This window comes from Marmota flaviventris, chromosome 1, assembly GCF_047511675.1.
Source record: "Marmota flaviventris isolate mMarFla1 chromosome 1, mMarFla1.hap1, whole genome shotgun sequence".
Taxonomy (NCBI): Eukaryota; Metazoa; Chordata; class Mammalia; order Rodentia; family Sciuridae; genus Marmota; species Marmota flaviventris.
Window position 1 is genome coordinate 175,543,657 of NC_092498.1, and position 6,670 is coordinate 175,550,326.

Sequence of the window (6,670 nt, forward strand, 5' to 3'; positions counted from 1 at the left end):
AGTTATAATGTGTTTGGCACATCATTTTCTTAAAATAAAAGCTATATAGGATTCACTCAACTTACTATGTTTTGATTTCAAAAGTACATGCATTCCTGGTAGACCCACGTGAATATGAAATCCAAGGTCCCCCTTTTTTTTGCTACATTTTGTTTTTGGAATTAAGAAATATGCTGTTGAATATTTCAATTGGTGGTAGATATGAAGCCATTTCATGGTTGGTTTACTTACAAAGTGTTAGGATTTTTACAGATAATCTTTATAACTAATCTATATTGTATGTCCTCAAAACTTTTAATTAGTTCATAATTATTTGCAAATATTGCAATCTATTTCAAATTAAGTCTAGTGTAAACCCATGTTTTCATTTAGATTTACTATTGGAACATATTTAAATGCTATTTCCTATATAAGTGATTTTAGATAATTAGATTGACATCTTGCAAATTAATAGATAATAACCTCTAGATTTTTTTTAGGATATGATAAAATATTTGTCTAAGATTTATAAAATATGCATTAAATAATAGTAATATTTTAAATTTTTCTCTTCTAACATAAAGAATTATTGTTTCAATAAGTATTTTTATCTGAAAATATTACATGTGAAAATTGTAAGAAACAGGACTAACCCATGTCAGTAAAAAGGAATTATCAGCTTTGCACATTATTTTTTATGTAGGTTTCACACTCTTCCCTTATGCATCTCTGCATTATCTTAGGACAAGTGCTGCTGAAAGCAGGCACCATGAAAATTCCTGTGCTGTTTTGAAAAACAAATGTCAAAGTGGATGATTATTTCTGCATATAAAGAGACCATATACTATGGTAAATAGAATATTATGTACATTTTATTATGAAGAATCAATTTTAATATTCAAAGTTATTTGCTGCCCACATTAACAAAATATTAAATAAATATAAACTCTGGGGAAATATTTACTGGGCATGTAATTTGACATCTAAATTAAGAACTAAATTTCAGGAAAGATATAAATTACAATTATGGAGATAGCTTAGTTTTCAAAAATAATGGCTTTCCTAAAACATGAAGGGACTCAAGCACATTAGAGCTAAAGTTTCTCAATAATAAACATAGTAAGAAATGAACAGTATGGTTATAATAAATACTGTGATTTTGCTGTTGGTGTTTTCTATGACCCTGCAAGCTGATAACTGTCAGGTTGCTATGCTGAGTAGCAAATTGACGCATTGTGGAAGTAGCCAATGATATTGTCAACAAGGTCTTTTATTGTAGTGTTTTATTAATTTTGCAAATATGTTAAATATTTTTTTCCATTTGAACCCTGGAGGCCCATAATTTCAATCGAAACTCTTTTCAATTTAAATAGATTTTGTTACAATTATGTTCAGGGAAAAAATGTAAACCACAATATTAAATTGAAGTGGTTACTCATGTGCATACTCACTATTATATTATTTTCTACTGAATTCATTAGGGGTAGATCCTAGAGAATTGGGTGTGGCTATAAGTACATAGCTGTGGGCTTGCAAAGCCAAGGAATATGTAATAGTGGTGCTTTGTTGATCAGTATTTATATAGTAATACACTTTCAGTGTATTTTAGAAATGCGAACATCATGTTTAAAGCACTGAGTAATAGGATGTAACTACTGTGATTTATCTTTACTGATAAATAGTTTAGCTCAGCTCCACAACTGATGATGTTCATACTTAGCTTGGAGTGTGGGGTAATGTCACTGACTGCTATCATAAGGATGTTAGCAAGTAGATTAACATTTGTAAGTCTCCTCTTCATGATCTCTGAAAGACTCAGATGGACTTCCAGACTCTACTGGAATACATCAACTGAGGGGAAGTCATGATACTTTGGAGACAATGAAATCTATTAATAGACAATTAAATACTTCAACAAAAAGTTTACTGCCTTGTAAATTCTACTTATTACTCTTAGCAATATATACTCAAGCAATGATTGAATACCACTGACTATACAAAAGTAGTAGGATATATTAGAAAATAAAAAAAATTTAGAAAGGATAAGATAAAGATAATTTGAATGAGATTTCTGGTGTTCCCAGCTCCATCCCAGTGGTTCTTTTGGCATACCACTGGCTTCCTGCTTTGATATTATTGCACACAACTAATTGGATGTATAATAGCCCTCTGCAACCATAAACTTTCCCATTTGTTTGTGTCTATTGCCTCTTTGGCTCTCAAGTTTCTTCTATAATTGCTGTTTGTTTTGTCATCAACAACCATGCCATAAAGTAATAGTGCCAATAATTGATCAGTCTTGTGTACTCTACAGGAAAACCATCTAACCAAACAAAAGCTCCAAATTATGAGCTGCAATTTGGCCAAAGGGAATTTATACAGATATTGCTTTTAATTTGCAAGTAGTCGTATTACCTTATGTCTTTTGAGTTGGGCAGAAAACTTAAGTAACCTTAGGTATGAAGAACAAATAGCCCTTTATAAAATTCAAAGTGTGATGATTCCTTCCTTAGTGTACACACACACACACACACACACACACACACCTGAGAATAAATCCTAAATCTAAGAATTCCAGGTTTTCACTTGTGAAGAAATATATATTTTAATGATTGTCCCAAGGATAGAAGCTGTTTTTCCACGTGAATAGTACATCATCTTGTCCTACCAACTTTTGGAATAAATCAATAGAAATAAATTAAGTACATAAATGAAGTTCACATATAAAATTTTATATCTCTTGCTCCTCAAATAAAAATTTTGGTGAGTTATTATCCATGTAATAAGTTCTTTTCTCTCTCTGCTCCTTAGGGAAATGGCATAAGGTCTTCCTGAGTGTTAGATTGTGCATTTGGAGTTCTGATTTAGTGGAACAGTGTGCAAAACTCTCATAATCAGAACACTCCCTATTGGCTCCACATCTGAAGATCCCCAAGAGTGCAGTTTGTCCCAGTGAACATCTGGAATACATTATACACAGTTAATTGGCTCCAGGTCGAGCTTGTTACAGACAGTAGCATTCAGTATAACCTATGCAATTCCCTAAATCTACCCACTTTGGGTAAATCACACCTACTTCTCTTCATAATTCTTCCCAGATGTAGGATGCATGCTCCTGTATGTACACACAGAACACATGTGCATGTACACACACACACACACACAGAGAGAGAGAGAGAGAGAGAGAGAGAGAGAGATAGCAAAATATCAATACATTAGTTCAAAGGTTGTTGGCAAGACATTTAACACATAAATTATCTCAATTAAAAGATTAACTATTGGATTCAAAGGATTGTTGGGAAGAAAAACAAAGAATCAGGGGGAGCAGATTGTAGAAAGTGACTGTTTTATAGCAGAAAAATATTCAAAGTTTTTAAAAAAGTTATTGTACTTTCAAGATTTTTGCTTAGTTTTGTTCCCTCCTCTTCATATGTGTTTCCACATGTGCAGGCACTTATCAGAATGTCAGACTAGTGAAGAAACCAGTGCTTTGATTTTTAACTTATTTAACAATATTAATAAGTTGGGATATAGTGGACAGTAAGACTACTGTTCATTGCAAACCAAAACATCAATCTTTTTAACTTATGATGTTAAAGGCACAGGGCATGTCTTAGCGATTAATGACCAGTTGGAGGAGTAGATATCTCAATACGTAGCAAAGGGCCATTAACCCAAACTAATCATTAATTTCCAGGAAATGTCCTGTACTGAGGTCATTATTACTAATAAAATGCACATATGGAAAGTTCTCTTTTTTTGCCTATGCACATAAATGTCTTCACATATACATTGTTACAAATCATAGAACAAAAGTAATATATTTTGCAGGTCCAATGATCAGAAAAACTAGCTAATGAGAAATTGAATATAGTCAGTCTCCGGATTCAATTTAACTTTCACTGTTTTCAGAGAGTATGGGCAGGGAGGAGAATGCATGCTTGTATGTCAAAGCTGGGGGTCTGCTGCAGTCCAACATCAGTGTTCTGTTAACATGATGAAATAGGTAAAAGTGAAAGGAACAGGAAAATAAGATTAGAGAGGCCCTGATGAATGTGGAACCAGCACACATGATCAAATAGCAATGGCAGTAAAAAGTAATGTGTTGTTTTGAGTCATAATATTTTGGGTATCCAAAGAGGCATGAGGCAAATTCAAGAGTTAGCTTAAGTTGCTCTTTGGTGTCCTCTTTCTCCCACCCCCCACTAGATTGTGCTTTCCTCTCCCTTCCTTCTCCTTATAGCCTTTCACCAAGTCCATGATGCTGCCTGCCTAGCCTTTTCAGAACCCTTAGCGAGGTATCACTGTTTCTGGAACTCTCTTTGGTTTTCTCTGTCTTCCATGAAATATTCTCATCTTAGTTAAATCTGTGTAATACTCTTTTAAGTTCTCTTTCAGAGTGTCTCATAAATGTCTCAATTTTAGAATTATTTTATCATACTGTAGTTATTTCTATATAATTAATTATTCCCTCAGTAACAATCCTTATCTCTTTTTTTAACCTTAATAAATAGTGGAGGATTACTTATGGTGTTAATGACTGATAAGAATTGTATAATATATACAACCATACATGTATGTATATTCAAATATCATGACCAGTGATGTAAATGTATATATGTTAAGATGCAAATGTATAATATTTGTGATGGCAATTGTCCAAAAGCAGCAAATTTTTAAGAAGAATCTATAAGTCAAGGAACACATCTACTTTTAGTGATGTCAAGTCAAACAAAAGTTGCCAGGATACATTTCTTAAGACATTGAGTAATTCAAAACATGATTCAAGTCTAATCTGATAACTTTTTTCTATAGGAAAAAGATCAATTATAGCTCAACTAAAGTGCCCCTTTTTGTGGCAATAGATTAAACATGTTTTCCTACTACTTTTAAAAAATGTTTCAAATGTGTTATTTAAGGATTTGTTCGTGTATTATATTAAAATGCATATAATTCAAGTTTTAAAACTAAAATATTCACAAAGGACTGCTGTGTATAGATCTTTTTGATTGGAAGGAAATTCTTGTTGTCTCTCAAATTACAACTAATTGGGTAAAACCTTCAAGAAATCTCTAGTAAATGTGAATAAAATATTTTTATTTTAATATTTTATATTTAATATTTTAATAAAATATTATTAAGTTAATATTAAAATGAACTATCTGTATGCAGAAATCTATAGGAAGAATTAAATTATTACATTACAAAATAATTTGATACTTCCATAGATACCATTGAAAATAATAAAAATAATTGGGGAAAGCACTCATGATTAATATTTCATGAAGCAATTTAATGTAAGATTTGTCTATCCTTAAATGCTTGCCATTCATAAACATAAATTAGTACACCTCAAATTTTATCTTTTTTTTACTTGTAAGATGTAACTGGAACCTTGATGTTCAAAGTCTCTGAATCATTATAGTAAAGTGGTGAATTTCTCTTAATGAAAATTCAGCCTTTATGAGATGTCTTAAAATAATACTCATGAAATTCTTATTTTGAATATTAAATATTTAGAAAATTATTTAAAGTCTAATACCTATTTATTATGACTAATGTTATCAGCAAGGAAGGTACAAAAAATATTCAGACCACAGTTAAAGCAGGTACCATATGCAAAATCCTCCCTAGAACTCAATATAGCAAGATCCTTCCCATGGGCTATTTCCTAGAAAGAAAAGCAGTACATTAAGGCAGGAAGAGAGGTTGAAGATTCTATCAGTAATTCAAGGTCAATTGACCCTACCATAATGAAAACACCAGATTTATAGGCCTTAAGAAAAGTTTAATATTTGTTTTAAAGTCCTAATCAAATATTTCCATTGTCTTACTTGCCATGCGAACTTGGAACAAATATGTAGCTCTGTGCGTCAGTTTTCTCAACTGTGAAATGTGGTAAATAACTACTTATTCTATGCCTGTCAATAGCATTATGCCATTTAGTCTGCAAGCTATTTTAAAAAATATCTGGTATGTATATTTCAATAAATATTATTTGTAATTTTTAATAACAGGTTTAGTTTGAAACGTGTCTTTTAATTTTCTCAAATTTTTAACAAAGATAGCCAAGTCATTTATTTATGGCAGTGTAGTTAATAACCACCTCCTCCCTTTTATTAACCTTTACACTTTATAACTTATTTTTCTATTCAGGGCTGCCCTAAACAGAAACTAATAGATGGTATGTTCTAGGCCTACACTCTGTACTGAAGGACCTGACCTGATTTCATCTGATCTCCACCAATATAAGTAGACTTAATGTCAGAAGTAAGAGAACAACTCTCTCAAAATAATAGCTTGTGTCTGTCTTTGTTTGAAAATCTTTCCTTCTGGGATGATATGGAATACAAGTAGACATCTGCTAGTGTTTTCATCTGATCAAAGAAATCAAGTTATGTTTAAAAAAATACTCAGATATTTACAATTAAAAAAATAACTTTTGTAGAGATGGCAATTAAAAACAGTTTGATTTCTAGTAGTGTATTCATTTCTACATTGAAGTAAAGACAATTCTGAATTTATTACACAGTTTTGGATTCATATTCTCTTGAAAAATTCACTAAGAACAAATGAGAAGAGAGAAATTGTTTTTTTAAAAAAAATTCTATGTACATTTAGAAAATTATCATATAGTATATCCAGAAAAATCTGCAAAAAAAAAAAAAAAAAACTCATATTTTTTTTTTTT